This window comes from Arachis duranensis, chromosome 9 (genome assembly GCF_000817695.3).
Source record: "Arachis duranensis cultivar V14167 chromosome 9, aradu.V14167.gnm2.J7QH, whole genome shotgun sequence".
Taxonomy (NCBI): domain Eukaryota; kingdom Viridiplantae; phylum Streptophyta; class Magnoliopsida; order Fabales; family Fabaceae; genus Arachis; species Arachis duranensis.
The window spans coordinates 65,875,229-65,891,499 of NC_029780.3; the positions used below are offsets into that span (position 1 = coordinate 65,875,229).

The 16,271-nt window shown below is 37.8% G+C and overlaps 1 long non-coding RNA gene across 2 annotated transcripts; it reads right to left on the reverse strand.

The window, feature by feature from the left end:
- Positions 1 to 12,598: 12,598 nt before the first annotated feature.
- On the reverse strand, positions 12,599 to 14,385 carry LOC110275699 (uncharacterized). 2 transcript variants are annotated; one of them, XR_008002351.1, is made up of 4 exons: positions 14,272 to 14,385; positions 13,466 to 13,636; positions 12,902 to 12,989; positions 12,599 to 12,653 (listed from the first exon to the last, which is right to left on the reverse strand). It is a non-coding gene; the product is annotated as an uncharacterized LOC110275699 (long non-coding RNA). The 2 variants fall into 2 exon arrangements; XR_008002350.1 differs by lacking the exon at positions 12,599 to 12,653 and adding an exon at positions 12,689 to 12,802.
- Between the last annotated feature and the right edge of the window lie 1,886 nt (positions 14,386 to 16,271).

A 16,271-nucleotide genomic window follows, 5' to 3' on the forward strand; every position in this document is an offset into this window, starting at 1 on the left:
TATTAATCATGGAATAAGAACAAGACTCAAAAATAAATATAAGATAAGACCAATAGTAATAGAAAACAGAAAATTAAAAATAGAAATTTGAATGACTCCAAAATAGATTCCTAATGATAAAGGTTATCACAGAGTTAGGACTCAACAACCTTGATTTTGAGAAGTGGATGCTCCTTCAACTTGTGGGGTGTTTGACCCTTCAAGGGAGAGCTTCTGGCACTTCAGCTTCTGTAGCTCACGCCCCTGCTTCTCTTGTTCCTTCAGCAATTTGCAGAGCATGCAGTTTTGATTCTATTGTTCTTCCTTAATTTGTTCTATAGTTTCTTGCAGCTTGGCAACAGATGGTTGCACCCTCCTTTTGATAGAGTTATCTTGCATTTGTCCTTCCATTGACTTCTTGGTGATTGGATGTTCAATTGGGATGAATTCATCTACTCCCATCCTCACCCCAGTTTGGCTTCAGCGGAGTTCTTGTTTGCAATTGTGTAAATCTCACAAGAAATTAGATGATGAATCTCCACTTCTTTTCCTAGCATAATGCAATGAATCATCACTGCTCTCTTGACAGTGACCTCAGAACGGTTACTAGTGGGCAATATAGAACACCTAATGAAGTCTAGCCAACCTCTTGCATCTGGTTTGAGATCTCCCCTCTTGAGTTGGTTTAGGACACCTTTTGAATTGGTTATCCACTTAGTTCCAGGGAGGCATATGTCCTCTAGAACATGATCTAACCCCTTATCTGCTCTCACCATTCTCCTATTAAAGGATTCAGGATCATCTTGTAATTGAGGCAGTTTGAAGACCTCTCTTATTTTGTCCAGATGGAAGTAAATAGTTCTCCCTCTGACCATGATTCTGTAGATATGGAAAGCAGTTCCAGTCATTCTCTGCGTATCTATCAGCCACAAATTTGAGAAGAATTCCTGAACCATGTTTCTTCCAACCTTTGTCTCAGGATTGGATAGAATTTCCCATCCTCTATTTCGAATTTGCTCTTGGACCTCCGGATATTCGTCTTCTTTCAGATCGAATTTAACTTCCGGGATCACTGACCTTAGACCAATTATTTTGTGGTAATGGTATGCATGTTCTTTGGTTTAGAACCTCTCTTGACTCCAAAGATTCTTTGGAGTATTCTCTTTCTTGCCTCTTGAATTGGTTTATTTTCCTTTGGGAGCCATGGTCTTAGCTTAGTGATAACGGAAAAGCACACCAAACTTAGAGGTTTGCTTGCCCTCAAACAAAAGAAAGGAAAGGGAAGAGAGAGGAGGAGAAGCAAATTCGAATGGTTAAGAGAGGGGGATGGCCGAATGTGTATTTATAAGGGAGGGGGAGGGATTTCAAAAGTTTTGAAAGAAATTTGAAAAGATATGGAAAGAATTTGAGAAAATACTTGAGTTTTTGAAGAAGATTTGGAAAGAATTTGAAAAAGATTTGAGAAATAATTTAGAAAATTGTTGGATTTTTGAAATTTGAGGGTGAATGATGAAAATTTGTAACATCTTTATGTAGAAAATTATGGGTCAAAACATGAAAGTGTGAAAAAATTTGAAGTGGAAAGCAAAATCTCCTTCCCCTGCCTTTCTGGCGTTAAATGCCCAGAATGGTATCCATTCTGGCGTTTAACGCCCAATTGTTGGCCATTATGGGCGTTTAATGCCCAGCCAGGCACCCTGGCTGGCGTTAAACGCCAGAAACCCCTTTATCACTGGGCATTTTGCTGAACGCCCAGGATGCTGCAATTTTGGCGTTAAACGCCCAGAATGGTGCCCATTCTGGCATTTAACGCCCAAAATGGTGCCTTTACTGGCGTTAAACGCCCAGAGTGCCCTTTATTGCCATTTACTTGCTAGCAAGCTCCTTTTCTCTGCTTTTTTTCACTGAATCCTTCTGTAACTCTGTGAATTCCTTCAATTTCGATGATCAACCTTGAAGAATATATATCAAACTTTTATTAAGTAAAACAAATAACCAGCTAATGACTAGGTTACCTCCCAGCAAGCGCTTCTTTATTGTCTTTAGCTGGACCTTTACTGAGACTCATTCAAGCCTCAGTTTTGAGCATTCTTGCTCAAAATTACTTTCAAGGTAATGTTTGATCCTCTGTCCATTAACAATGAACTTTTTATCAGAATCAATATCTTGAAGCTCAACATATCCATATGGTGACACTCCTGTAATCACATACGGGGCCCTCCACCGGGATTTCAGTTTTCCTGGGAATAGTCTGAGCCTAGAGTTGAAAAGCAAAACTTTTTGTTCTCGCTCAAAGACTCTGGATGACAACTTCTTGTCATGCCACTTTTTTGCCTTTTCCTTATAAATTTTTGCATTTTCAAAGGCACTGAGCCTGAATTCCTCTAGCTCATTTAGCTGGAGCAATCTTTTTTCGCCAGCTAACTTAGCATCCAGGTTTAGGAATCTGGTTGCCCAGTAGGCTTTATGTTCCAGTTCCACGGGCAGATGACAGGCCTTGCCATACACAAGTTGGTATGGAGAGGTTCCTATAGGAGTCTTGAATTATGTTCTGTATGCCCACAGAGTATCATCCATGCACTTTGCCCAATCCTTTCTACGGGCAATTACAGTCCGTTCCAGGATTCTTTTTAGCTCTCTATTAGAGACTTCAGCTTGCCCATTTGTCTGTGGATGATACGGATTTGTTACTTTGTGGCTAATTCCATATCGGACCATAGCAGAGTACAGCTGTTTATTGCAGAAATGAGTGCCCACATCACTGATTAGTACTATGGGAACACCAAACCTGCTGAAGATGTATTTCTGGAGGAATTTCAGCACGGTCTTGGTATCATTATTAGGTGTGGCAATTGCTTCTACCCATTTAGATACATAGTCTACTGCCACCAGAATATAAGTGTTTGAGTATGATGGTGGGAAGGGACCTATGAAGTCAATACCCCATACATCAAACAATTCAATCTCTAAGATCCCTTGCTGAGGCATGGCGTAACCGTGAGGCAAGTTACCAGCTCTTTGGCAACTGTCACAGTTACACACAAACTCTCGGGCATCCCTATAGAGAGTAGGCCAGTAGAAGCCACATTGGAAGACCTTAGTGGCTGTTTGCTCACTTCCGAAATGTCCCCCATACTGTGATCCATGGCAATGCCATAGGATCCTTTGTGCTTCCTCTCTAGGTATACATCTGTGGATCATTTTGTCTGCAAATCTCTTAAAGAGATATGGCTCATCCCATAGGTAGTACTTTGCATCTGAAATTAATTTTTTTCTTTGCACCCTGCTGTACTCTTGGGGTATGAACCTCACAGCTTTATAGTTTGCAATGTCTGCAAACCATGGTGCTTCCTGAATGGCAAAGAGTTGCTCATCTGGAAAGGTCTCAGAGATCTCAGTAGAGGGAGGGACGCCCCAGCTACTGGTTCTATCCGGGACAAGTGATCAGCTACCTAGTTCTCTGTCCCTTTTCTGTCCCTTATTTCTATATCAAACTCTTGCAGAAGCAACACCCATCTTATGAGCCTGGGTTTTGAATCCTGCTTTGTGAGTAAGTATTTAAGAGCAGCATGGTCAGTATAAATAATCACTTTGGACCCTACTAAATAGGATCTAAACTTGTCAATGGCATAAACCACTCCAAGTAACTCTTTTTCTGTGGTTGTGTAATTCTTCTGTGCGTCATTTAGAACATGGCTAGCTTAATAAATGATGTGCAGAACCTTGTTGTGCCTCTATCCCAACACTGCACCAATAGCATGGTCACTAGCACCACACATTAGTTCGAATGGTAATGTCCAATCTGGTGCAGAGATGATTAGTGCTGTGACCAGCTTGTCTTTCAGGGTCTCAAACACAAATGGTGTGTCAGCAGCTAGCAAGTTGCTTAGAGGTTTTGCAATGTTTGAAAAATCCTTTATAAACCTTCTGTAGAATCCTGCATGCCCTAGAAAGCTTCTGATTGCCTTAACATTGGCAGGTGGTGGTAATTTTTCAATTACTTCTACCTTTGCTTGATCCACCTCTATTCCCTTGCTTGAAATTTTGTGCCCAAGGACAATTCCTTCAGTCACCATAAAGAATGGGCGCTTAACGCCAACTTTTCCCCCTTTTCTGGCATTTGAATGCCAGAAGTGTTCCTCTCTGGGCTCTTACTGTCCTCAGAGGGATTTTGGGCAGTGGTTTGGTTATCCTCTGTCAGTTGTTCCTTTCTTGGCTTTCTGCTGCTTTGAGTTGATACATTCAATGTCTTCCCACTCCTTAATTTAACAGCTTGGCATTCTTCTGTTATCTGTTTAGATAGCTGCTATCTTGTTTGATTCAATTGTGCTTCCATATTCTGGTTAGCATTTTTAGTTTCTTGGAGCATCTCTTTAAACTCTGCTAATTGTTTTGTCATCAGGAGTAATTGTTGATTAAGTTCAACAATCTGTTCTTGAGGATTAGGATCAGTAGTTACTGCGATAGCTTTTTCTTTTATAGAGGACTCACTGCTTGAGTATAGATGTTGATTTCTAGCAACCGTATCTATGAGCTCTTGAGCCTCTTTAATCGTCTTCCTCATGTGTATAGATCCACCAGCTGAGTGGTCTAAAGACATCTGAGCTTTTTCTGTAAGCCCATAGTAGAAGAGGGTAAAATTGATTCAGGAAATTGTCTGATAACTGTCTCCATGTTTTTATGCTTGCTGTGGGTTGGTTATTCAACCACCTCTTAGCTTGATCTTTTACAGCAAATGGAAAAAGTAACAATCTGTAGACATCCTGATCCACTTCTTTATCACGTACTGTGTCAGCAATTTGTAAGAACTGTGCCAGAAACTCAGTAGGTTCTTCCTGTGGAAGACCGAAATACTGGCAATTTTGCTACACCATGATAATGAGTTGAGGATATAGCTCAAAGCTGCTTGCTTTAATGGGAGGTATACAGATGCTACTTCCATATGCAGCTGTAATGGGGTTAGCATATGACCCCAGAGTCCTTCTGGACTGCTCAATTCCACTTAGGTCCATGATGTGGATATTATTTTATTTTATTATTATTTTTTAAAAAAATTTAAGTAAACAAAAGCATAAAAGACACCAAACTTAAAATTTTTAGAAAATCAAACACAATTTCGAAAATTTAAAGGAAAACACAAAGAAGACACCAAACTTAGAAATTTTTAAAAATAAAGAAAGAACTAAGGACATGCAATTTCAAAAATTTTAAAGAAAAAAAAAGCATGCAATTGACACCAAACTTAAAATATAAAACTAAACTAAAATAAAAGACTCTAAACCACAAAAATAAAATATTCCTAGTCTAAGTAACAAAATAAACCGTCAGTTGTCCAAACTCGAACAATCCCCGGCAATGGCGCCAAAAACATGGTGCACGAAATCACAATCACACTTTTGCAATTCCGCACAACTAACCAGCAAGTGCACTGGGTCGTCCAAGTAATACCTTACGTGAGTAAGGGTCGATCCCACGGAGATTGTCGGCTTGAAGCAAGCTATGGTTATCTTGTAACTCTTACTCAGGATATCAATAATTCTCATATTTAATTGTAAAAAGTAAAAGAACATGAAATAAATACTTGTTTTGCAGTTGTGGAGAACAGGTTGAGGTTTTGGAGATGCTATATCTTCTAAATCTCTACTTTCCTACTGTCTTCTTCTTCATGCACGCAAGGCTCCTTCCATGGCAAGCTGTATGTTGGGTTTCACTGTTGTCAATGGCTACCTCCCATCCTCTCAGTGAAAATGTTCAACGCACGCTATCACCGCACGACTAATCATCTGTCGGTTCTCGATCATGTCGGAGTAGAATTCAGTGATTCTTTTGCATCTGTCACTAACGCCCAACACTTGCGAGTTTGAAGCTCGTCACAGTCATTCAATCCTCAAATCCTACTCGGAATACCACAGACAAGGTTTAGACTTTCTGGATTCTCAAGAATGGCCGCCAATGGGTTCTAGCTTATACCACGAAGATTCTGCTTAAGAAATCCAAGAGATACACACTCAAACAAAGGTAGAACGGAGGTGGTTGTTAGACACACATTCATAGGTGAGAATGGTGATGAGTGTCACGGATCATCACATTCATCAGGTTGAAGAACAAGTGGTATCTTAGAATAGAAACAAGCGTGATTGAATGAAAAACAGTAGTAATTGCATTAATCCATCAAGACACAGCAGAGCTCCTCACCCTCAACCATGGGGTTTAGAGACTCATGCTGTAGAAGATACAGTATGAAATGTGTAATGTGTCATGAGATCTGGATACAATAGCAAAAAGTCCTATTTATAGTGAACTAGTGACCTAGGGTTTACAAGAATGAGTAAATGACGTAAAAATCCACTTCCGGGGTCCACCTGGTGTGTGCTTGGGTTGAGCATTGAAGCTTTCATGTGTAGAGACTTTTCTTGGAGTTAAACGCCAGCTTTTGTGCCAGTTTGGGCGTTTAACTCCAACTTTTGTGCTAGTTCCTGCGTTAAACGCCGGGAATTCTGAAGCTGATATGGAACGCCGGCTTGGGCAATCAATTCTTGGGCAAAGTATAAACTATTATATATTGCTGAAACGCCCATGATGTCTACTTTCTAACGCAAGTTAAAGCGCGCCAATGGGGCTTCTGTAGCTCCAGAAAATCCACTTCGAGTGCAGGAAGGTTAGAATCCAACAGCATCTGCAGTCCTTTTTCAGCCTCTGAATCAGATTTTTGCTCAAGTCCCTCAATTTCAGCCTGAAAATACCTAAAATCATAGAAAAATACACAAACTCATAGTAAAGTCCAGAAAAGTAAATTTTAATTAAAAACTTAAAAAAATGTACTAAAAACATACTAAAAACAGTGACAAAAAGCGTATAAATTATCCGCTCATCAATGCTACTTGCTTAATTGCTTATATTATATTCTATTCTATTTTTTAGGATGTCAGAAAAAGGAAAGGCCATAGAAATCACCTCAAAGAAGAGGAAGCACTCTAAAACTTCCACCCCTTCCCCTTATGCCAACTATGCAAGAAACCCGCTAAATAATGAGGACAAAGAGAATCAGTTACTACCATCCACGGACCCAACCAAATTTTTCAATCTCTACTGTGAGCTTCGCTTCCCTAAGTACCGGAAGACGAATATGAACATTGAAAAGAGAATGGACCTTCCAAATCATGTGAGGCATGCCATACGCCCGGATTCTAGAGTTGGGCCTGAATTTTATTGATAGGGATTTAGGGAAGATCAACACTTCATGGGTGAGAGAGTTCTACTTAACTTCTTCAGTGCCCCTCTTGATTCGGTTCACCTGCGGGGTAGGGAGATCTTGATTACTGAGACAGCCATTGGGGAGGCATTACTTTGCCGACCTCCCACTGATACCCCATGTGCCTACTAGCAGGCAGAGACAGTCATTCACTGCATGACCTTTGATTGTGGGGCACTTAAGTGCATGATTGCCACACCAGATGCTCTATGGGTAATGGATTCGGGCAACATAAAGCCCAAAAGGATGCTATTCGCTTATCAGACTAGAGAGGCTAAGACTTGGTAGATAATATTTGTCTACTAAGTCCTGCCCACTACTCATTTTTCTGAGATCTCGATGGACATGTTAGTTCTAATCGGCTGTGTCATGGAGGGCAAAGAGGTATATTTTCTCCGGTTGATCCGGCAAAGCATGTGGCGAGTGCACATTCGTGGCCTACTTCCATTTCCTACACTGGTCACCAGCATGGCTGAATTAGCCGATGTTCCGTGGCAGGATCATGATGTGACACCACCATCCCCAGATGACGACGACAAGGAGGTTACCATTCCATGGGGTGGCTGGGTGCACGAGAAACCCCCGGCTAGACGCCATTCTTAGGCTAGAGCAGTTGTGGAGGTAGCTAGACCTTCACCCTCCACGGCAGCAGCTCCATCCTCCTCTGTAGCCCCTTCTTCTTCAGCAGCCCATTTGCCACCACCGCCAGCACCTAAGCCGACATACCTACTAGTAGAGCGCCTGTTCCGATTCATGGAGCGCGGCAAGCGCCAGCTCATGCGCCGCCTTGACCGGATTTACCAGATGTTCATAGCTTAGGGCCTTGAGTTGCCCCCTCTACCCGAGTCCTTCGGTTCAGATGAGGAGACCCATGAGGATGAGCCCATCCATACAGAGGCACCACACCAGACACAGGCTACCCAGGAGACCGAGCAGCATCCTGTGGAGCCTCAGCCTCAGACACAGCAGCCCGCTGAGGACTCGCAGCCAGTACCACAGCCCCAGCCAAAGCCAGCATCGACCAGTGTACCTCTCCCTGACCCTCAGGATTAGCATCGGGGATGATGCTTGATCTTAAGTGTGGGGAGGTCGCCGTTGGCATCATCGGAGGACCGGTGAACATTTTGGCGCATTTTCTAGTTACATTTTCCTAGTTATCTTATGTTGCATATTATTGTATATATTGTTTGGATATTTTGGACACATTTTGGGTGTTGCATACTCTTTTATGTAGACATTTTGGTATTTTAGTTGTTAGATATTTTGGATGTTGGATTTTATATCCTTAGTTAGATTTTTCTCTATATAGTTATCTTCTTAGTAGCTTGTAGTTGTGATTAGAAAATATTTTGGAATTGTTAAAACTTAGTCAACCCTTTTACATATGAAATTTGTTTTGATTGGAAATAGAAAGGGTAAACTAAGGAATTTTTTAAACTTTTCAATCACAACAATGCTTAGTCAAAATATTAAAATTTTTTCAAGGAATCCATCTAGAGAGCACAACCCAATTGATTGAAAACTTTTTTTGAAACTTGCGTGAATTCATACTTTGTAAAGCATGTATTGAGCTAAGAACACAAGCCTGTGAGACTTGAGCCTATTGATGTGGTTACATTTTATAACCACCTATTTTCCCTTCTTGTGTGCAATTGTTCTCTTTTATGATTGTGATCCTTGATTTGCTTGATTCTATATGTCCATTTATTCCTTGTATTCATGCATTTGTACGATTGAGGCCATTATTTCATTAGCTCACCTACCCAAATAGCCTACCTTTTACTCCCCATTGTAGCCAATTTTGAGCATACACTTAACCAACTTATTCTCATTTTAGCACATTACAAGCCCAAGGCAGAAAACTAATGAAAGTCCCTTGCTTGGATCTTTGATTAGCCTAGGCTAGTGAGAGTGTTCATTATTCAAAGTTCGTGAGGCTTGGGAACATTGGATGGGATAAAAGGGGTAGTTACACTTTCATATATAGGAATTGGGAATACATACTCGTGTATTGATTAAAAGTATAGGACCTTATGTAATTGATTTTCTTGCGCAAAGTATAAAAAATTGAAATGAGAAAAAAACAAAAGAAAAGAAAAAAAAAGAGAAAGAGAAGAAAAAGAAAGAAAATGAAAAGAAAGCAATCAAAGGGGACAAACTGCCCCAAAGTGAGCTCAATAAAGGAATCAATGCATAGGTGTTGTGAACCAAGAAAAGACAATGCATGAATATGTAAGAAAATAAATAATGGGTAGTTAGAATGGTTTGAATTTGTATAGGTCATTGCATAGGTTAGGTGGGAAAGTCTATACTAATCAGAGATCCAAACTCTAGTCCACTTAACCATAAATGATCCTACCTTGACTCTAACCCCATTACAACCTAAAGGAAAGACCTCATGATGAATGTAAGCATGCATTGTATAGGTGTTAATTGTTAGAAGAAAATCAAATTTTGGAAAGCATGATTAGAAGGGAATTGAGTGAATTAACCCTAGACACTTGAGTGAATAGAGCGGATACACATCCGGTGAGGGTTCAAAAGTTCAATTACATGTGTTCACCCATATTATCTATATTCTTGCAAGCTTGAATTTCTTTTGATAATTCAATACAATTGTGGTTTGGACTTGATCCCTGTTGCTCTAGTTCTCATGCTCATACATTTTCTCTTGGAAGTTGAATTATGTTGACCAAGCATTTTCATTCACTTTAGGTAGTTACATTTAGATAGGTTCATATAGTTTAGTTGCATTAATAAAGATCATACCTCTTGTTTCCTTCTTATTTTAGCAGATGACATGCTAAGGTTTAAGTGTGGGGAGGTTGATAAACCCCATTTTTAGGGTTTATCTTGTGTTAAATTTAGAATATTTTGCTAACCTTTTCACACATTTAGCCAATGAATTAGCATGAATTGTGATCTCTCCCTTATTTGTGCTTAATTGTAAAAACATGCTTTCTAAGCCTCTAATTTGATAATTTTAATTCTCTCTTGATGCCATAAGGTGCCTTGATGTGTTTGCTAGTGATCTCAGATTGAAAATGGCTAGGAATGGATCAAAGGAGTAAAGAGAAAAGCATGCAAAGTGGAGAAATCATGAAAAGCCAAAGATTTGGAAAATGCCATGGGCGCGCGCGGACTATACGCCTCCGTGCGGATTGTAACTAACTCATGGACGCGGACAGGCACAGTGCCCAGCGATTTCTGGGCAGCTGTGGGGTCCAGTTGCAACCAATTTTTGCGCCAAAATGCTTTAAAGGATCAATGATTGAAAGGGAAAAGTGGGGTTCCATGATTAAATGAGAGACATTCATTAGAGTTAGCTTTTTAGTTAGTCTTTAGAGAGAGAAGCTCTCACTTCTCTCTAGAATTAGGATTAGGATTAGGTTTAGGTTAATCTCTCCTCTTAGATCTAGGTTTAATTCATGCTTTGATTTACTATTCCTTTATCAATTCTTACTTCTCTCTTCTTCTTCTATCTAGTTTTGTACTTTAATTCTTGTAATCCTTCACTTTGTTGTGGATCTATTTTTGTTCTCTTAGTTTTCTTTTAATAATGCAATTTGAGGTAATTCATAATAATTGTGCTTTCTTTGATTGTTGTTGTTAATTCTTTGCATTCAATTGTTGTTAGAATTCGTTCTTGTTGTGATTCACTATACTTTCCTTTTGTGCCTTCCAAGTGTTTGACGAAATGCTTGGCTTGAGAAGGTAACTTAGGATTGCTTGAGTTACTAATGTCCAAGTGATTGATAGTTGATAGCCATTGACTCTAGCCTTTATTACTCCGATTAGTGAAAAGCTAGGATTTATGGACTTGGATTGATATAACTCACTTGACTTTCCTTTGCTACTTGATTACAGGAAGACTAAGTGGGATTAATCTTTGCAACTACCATAACTGTGGCTAGTAATAATAATGAAGACCCTTGACAACCAAAACCTTGCCAAGACCATTTTGTTAATAGAATTTCATTCCCATTTATTATTCATGCTTCTCTTCTAAAACCCCAAAATAAACAAGTTCATAACCAATAACAAGAACACTACCCTGCAAATCCTTTGAGAGACGACCCGATGTTTAAATACTTCGGTTTATAGATTTTAGGGGTTTGTACTTGTGACAAACAATTTTTTGTATGAAAGGATTATTGTTGGTTTAGAGACTATACTTTACAACGAGCTTTCATTAGTGAAATTCTAAACCGTCAAAAATCCAAATCATCACCTACCGATAAGTGTACATATCGCCACACTTTTAAAGCGTTCCCAGAAAGTTGGTTTTGGGTACACTTCAAAAACGTGCCAATAGGGAACAATAAGGCTACGCTTTTTTAAACGTACCTAGAAGTGAACCTATTGCCACGCTTTAAAAGCGTGGCTGTATCATTATCAAATTAAAAAAACCTATTGCCACGTTTTAAAAGCGTGGCTATATCCTTATCAAATTAAAAAAATTAGTACATGCTTTTTTACATACACTCTAATACACTCCAAAATTAATAAAAAAAATATTAACAAAAATATGTAAATGTCATTTAAAAAAATTAATCAATAAAAAATAATATTACATTAATAGAATTTAAACCAAATTAACCATGTCATCTCTATGCATGCAACCATAGTGTACATGAAAATTACAAACATAAACAAAAATAAATTTCTAGGAAGGGAATTAAGAAATGTCATTGAATCAACCCAAACTTGTACTAAGTCTTCCTTAGATAAAGGAACCAAATGGAAAGCTCCACAATACACTTCATGAATAATCTGCAAGTATGATCATATGAAGTTAATGATAATTCCTTTTATTTTCCAAACACTTTGATAAAAGAAAAAAATTCTTTCACTACAAACAAAACTCACTTTTAATTTTTCTCAAACGACTGTAGAAAAAGCAAATAAAATATAATAACCAAGTTATAAATCAGAAATTGCAAAATGAAATAACAAAAAACAAAGAAGAGCAACAAAAGAAATCAAACCATCTAGCTCAAATTGAAAAAAAAACTTAAGTGAAGCAGTTGCAAATTTTGACCAAATATCTGAGTTCAAGATCCACAAGGAAATTTTATAACTTTTTTTGGGATTTTTTCAAAACCAAACATAGTAAAGAATTTTTGTGATTTACCTGCTCTCTCTGTCCCTGAGAGAAATAGAAAACTCTTCTCATTTCCCCCAAACTGATGTTACTATTGTTAGCAACAAACACAAATGTTAGCAAAATATCTGCCAAACAGGAACCAGCATGTTACTAATGTTAGCAACAAACACATCTAAAAATGAAACTAAGGGAAACCCAAACTGAACCCAGCAAAATATCTGCCAGTTAAAAGGTTAATATTAAACTCCATCATGTCATGCCTGGTCAATGTATGGTGGAATTTGCTATATTTCAATTCCAAATTCTTGTTCAATCCTATATCAGCACAAAAGACATAATGCATAATAAATTTATAGCATATACAGTTGAAATGCATTAACTTAACAGATTGTAAATTACATACAAATTAAAGCGGTCCCAATAAGTGATCAAGTTAACTGCTAAACCAAGATGCCCGAACCTCCCTGAGCAACTGACTTGTATATCTGTATATGATCCATTAGAATACGAAATAAGTGTCAAGGCAAATAAATTAGGAAGGGAATGAGGAAAAATCAGTATACCCTATGGAGATAAGTTTCTAAATTCTTGGGAAAATCAAAATTAATAACTATAGAAAGGTTGGAATTCTGGGGACAAAAGCTTATCAGCCTGAAACCAAACAAAAAGCAATGTAAAAGAAGGGATTAGAAACCAAATCTTAATACTAAAGAAACAGAATGAACATATGATGAGAATAGAATTGAAAATTTGTTTGTTCTCATTTAAAAGGATTGCAACTTTTCAAATAGTTTATGCATGTCAACCAATTTTATAAATGAGTAGAAGTTGAGGCAAAAAAGTATTTACCTCATCCATAACATAATTAGTTCCTATCAGTTTGAATCATGGCAACAAAGCCAACATCAACACATATATTATCTAAACTAGGACAAAATCCTAAAAACATGAGAAAAATATTATAGTAAAAATTTATGCCCATTAAAGTAAGCTTGTTCCCTGAGAAGATTCTCCTTTTAGAAAAATACAAAACTTATATTTAGCCAACAAAGTGGACATAAGTATATCCAAGTACAAAATTTAGTTTGTCTGCTTGCTGCACTATGCACAAGATTAATTAAGCATACCTGCAATGACAAACATCACTTCCACAAATACAGATATCTGGAGAAACCACTAAAAGACAATGCTGATCACTTTTTCCAGAGTGCTGACAATTTATTTGTTCCATGCTCCTAATTGTAGTATCAGTTTCGTAGAGAATACTACCGTCTGATAGCGATCTTCTAATAGTCGACCTAACAAAGTAAATGAATAGCATTGTTAATGTTTCAAAGGTGGAAGTCAGTCATGGAGAATATCAGTTAATAAGATTCAAGAAGCATATATCTTGTAAACTCTTGTTTTTCATCCACGTGAATTTTAAGACAAATACTGCCTAAATGGTCCATTAATGACATCGTAAGTCAGAGCAAACACGTTGTTTGAAGTAAAATGACCAAATTGAGCTCTTTTTTTCTTTATTTCTTTTTTTCTTTTAGTTACAGACTTACAGATTAAACTGAGCATTTAATGTGGTCATTCTGTATTGTTAGCAGCAACTGCACAGAGGAATGTAGCTAGAGTACACTTTGATAAAGAGTGATAGGGAAAAAAAAAGAAGAGATGCATTCACTACTCATATTAACACTACCATGAACTACACAAGATTATCTTAGTATGCATTTGAAGTATCACTACAAAGGAATTCTGAATTCCTTGCATCACAAATTCAACAAGGTTGATGTATAACTTCATATGCTTAACTTCTATTTCAATTTGAGAATATATTGAGAATGAAAGCTGATTTAAATAGGAAAGTATAAATCAAATTACACAGAAAAGATCAAAATTGGCTAACAAAAGTTTGATTGGTATATATTAGTCATCATACCTAACATTGCTATCAACTGAAGAAGGGCCGTGTTTCCCAACAGTGCAATATTGATCTGAATCTAGCTCCCATAGTGCTGGTTTTCCCTATTGTTGCTGAAAATGGCCCAAGAACCTAACCAAATATAAAATCAAGCAACATAGTTTAATCTTCCACTATAATGCAACTAGGATATATCACTTCTTATGGAAACAATTATCTGGACGTAATCCCTCCTATTGGAAATAATTCTCTGGCCACTTAGCAAAATCCATTTTTCTTTAAAAAAGAATTTTCTATTTAGAAAATCTAAGTAATATTAATTAATTTATTTAAATCATATCCTCGATTAAATAGACGAGTGTAAGTGGGTAGAAATAATTTTGGAAGAAAGAGAATTTAGTAAGGATAATTTGCTAAATCTAAGTTTCCCTAACAATAAGGTTATTTAAATTATTGCTTAGAATTTCCAAACGAGCTAATGACAACAAATGACCTTGTTTCTTACAAGTTAATTACTTTTTGTTTATTGCCATCCAAGTACGTGTTGCTATAATAACGCTGAAATGATCAAATATATTCCCGTAATTGAGTTGCAGCCTTTCATTGTCCTCTTTTCTTAGAAAATATCTGTATGGAAGAATCAAATACAGGATTATCGGACAAATGAAGAACTAAATTCAGACCAAACCTTTGCAAGGAAAGAAGGACAAGCAAACAGACAGAAGGGTAAAATAGTTTATCTGCTCAAAATTACATTTGGACATTTCATCCGTTAAGAACATGGTGAAATACATGTAGTTATAAGTATCCAAGTCACTATGAATCAATGTGTTTGCACAATAACTAAACAACTGCTTCTAGTCCCAAGTTTACAATATTCAAGCAACTAACCTTAATAAAATAGATCTTACAATAAAGTAGATCTTCCCTATGCAATAAATATTTAAGAACCTAGTCAATCATAAACTAAGTGAACTGTAGGCTGGGTGGGTTTAATAACTAACTGTCAACCAGGCAGAGAACAGGGAATATTTCAAGGTATACAGAGTGAGGGGTTACCATGTATTCGGCGTAAGGGTAACCGGCGGGGAGAATGAGCTCGTCGTAGAGAGTGGGCTATGGTTTAGATTTACTACCACCGTCAAAGAAGTCAACAAAATCTCCAAAACGTGTGGCGACGGTTATGGAAATGGCTGCCAGTGCCACCAACAACCTCTGTGCCATGCTGGAAATTCAATACATGCACATTATTCTCAACACATGCACACAAACATCATTTCTATCGAAACACAGACCAAATTTTTTCACATTTGATGATAAATTTGAGTTATGAAAAAGATAAATACTATAGGTAACTGCTCAAATTGGTAACTGGTGGACGAAATTGTGATCATTAACAATGGCTCCAATAATTTGGTAGCTCTCACACGTGAATTACACTTAGTCACAACTCCGCACAACTAACCAGCAAGTGCACTAGGTCGTCCAAGTAATACCTTACGTGAGTAAGGGTCGATCCCACGGAGATTGTTGGTATGAAGCAATCTATGGTCATCTTGTAGATCTCAGTCAGGCTGATTCAAATGTGATTGGATTAGATAATTAAAAGATAAATAAAATAGGATAGAAATACTTATGTAAATTAATGGTGGGAATTTCAGATAAGCGTATGGAGATGCTTGTCCCTGTTGAATCTCTGTTTTCCTACTGCTTTCATCCAATCCTTCTTACTCCTTTCCATGGCAAGCTGTATGTAGGGCATCACCATTGTCAATGGCTACATCCCATCCTCTCAGTGAAAATGGTCCAAATGCTCTGTCACAGAACGGCTAATCATCTATCGGTTCTCAATAAGGTTGGAATAGAATCCCGTGATTCTTTTGCGTCTGTCACTAACGCCCAGCCTTCAGGAGTTTGAAGCTCATCACGGTCATTCAATCCCGAAATCCTACTCAGAATACCACAGACAAGGTTAGACTTTCTAGATTCCCATGAATGCCGCCATCAATTCTAGCTTA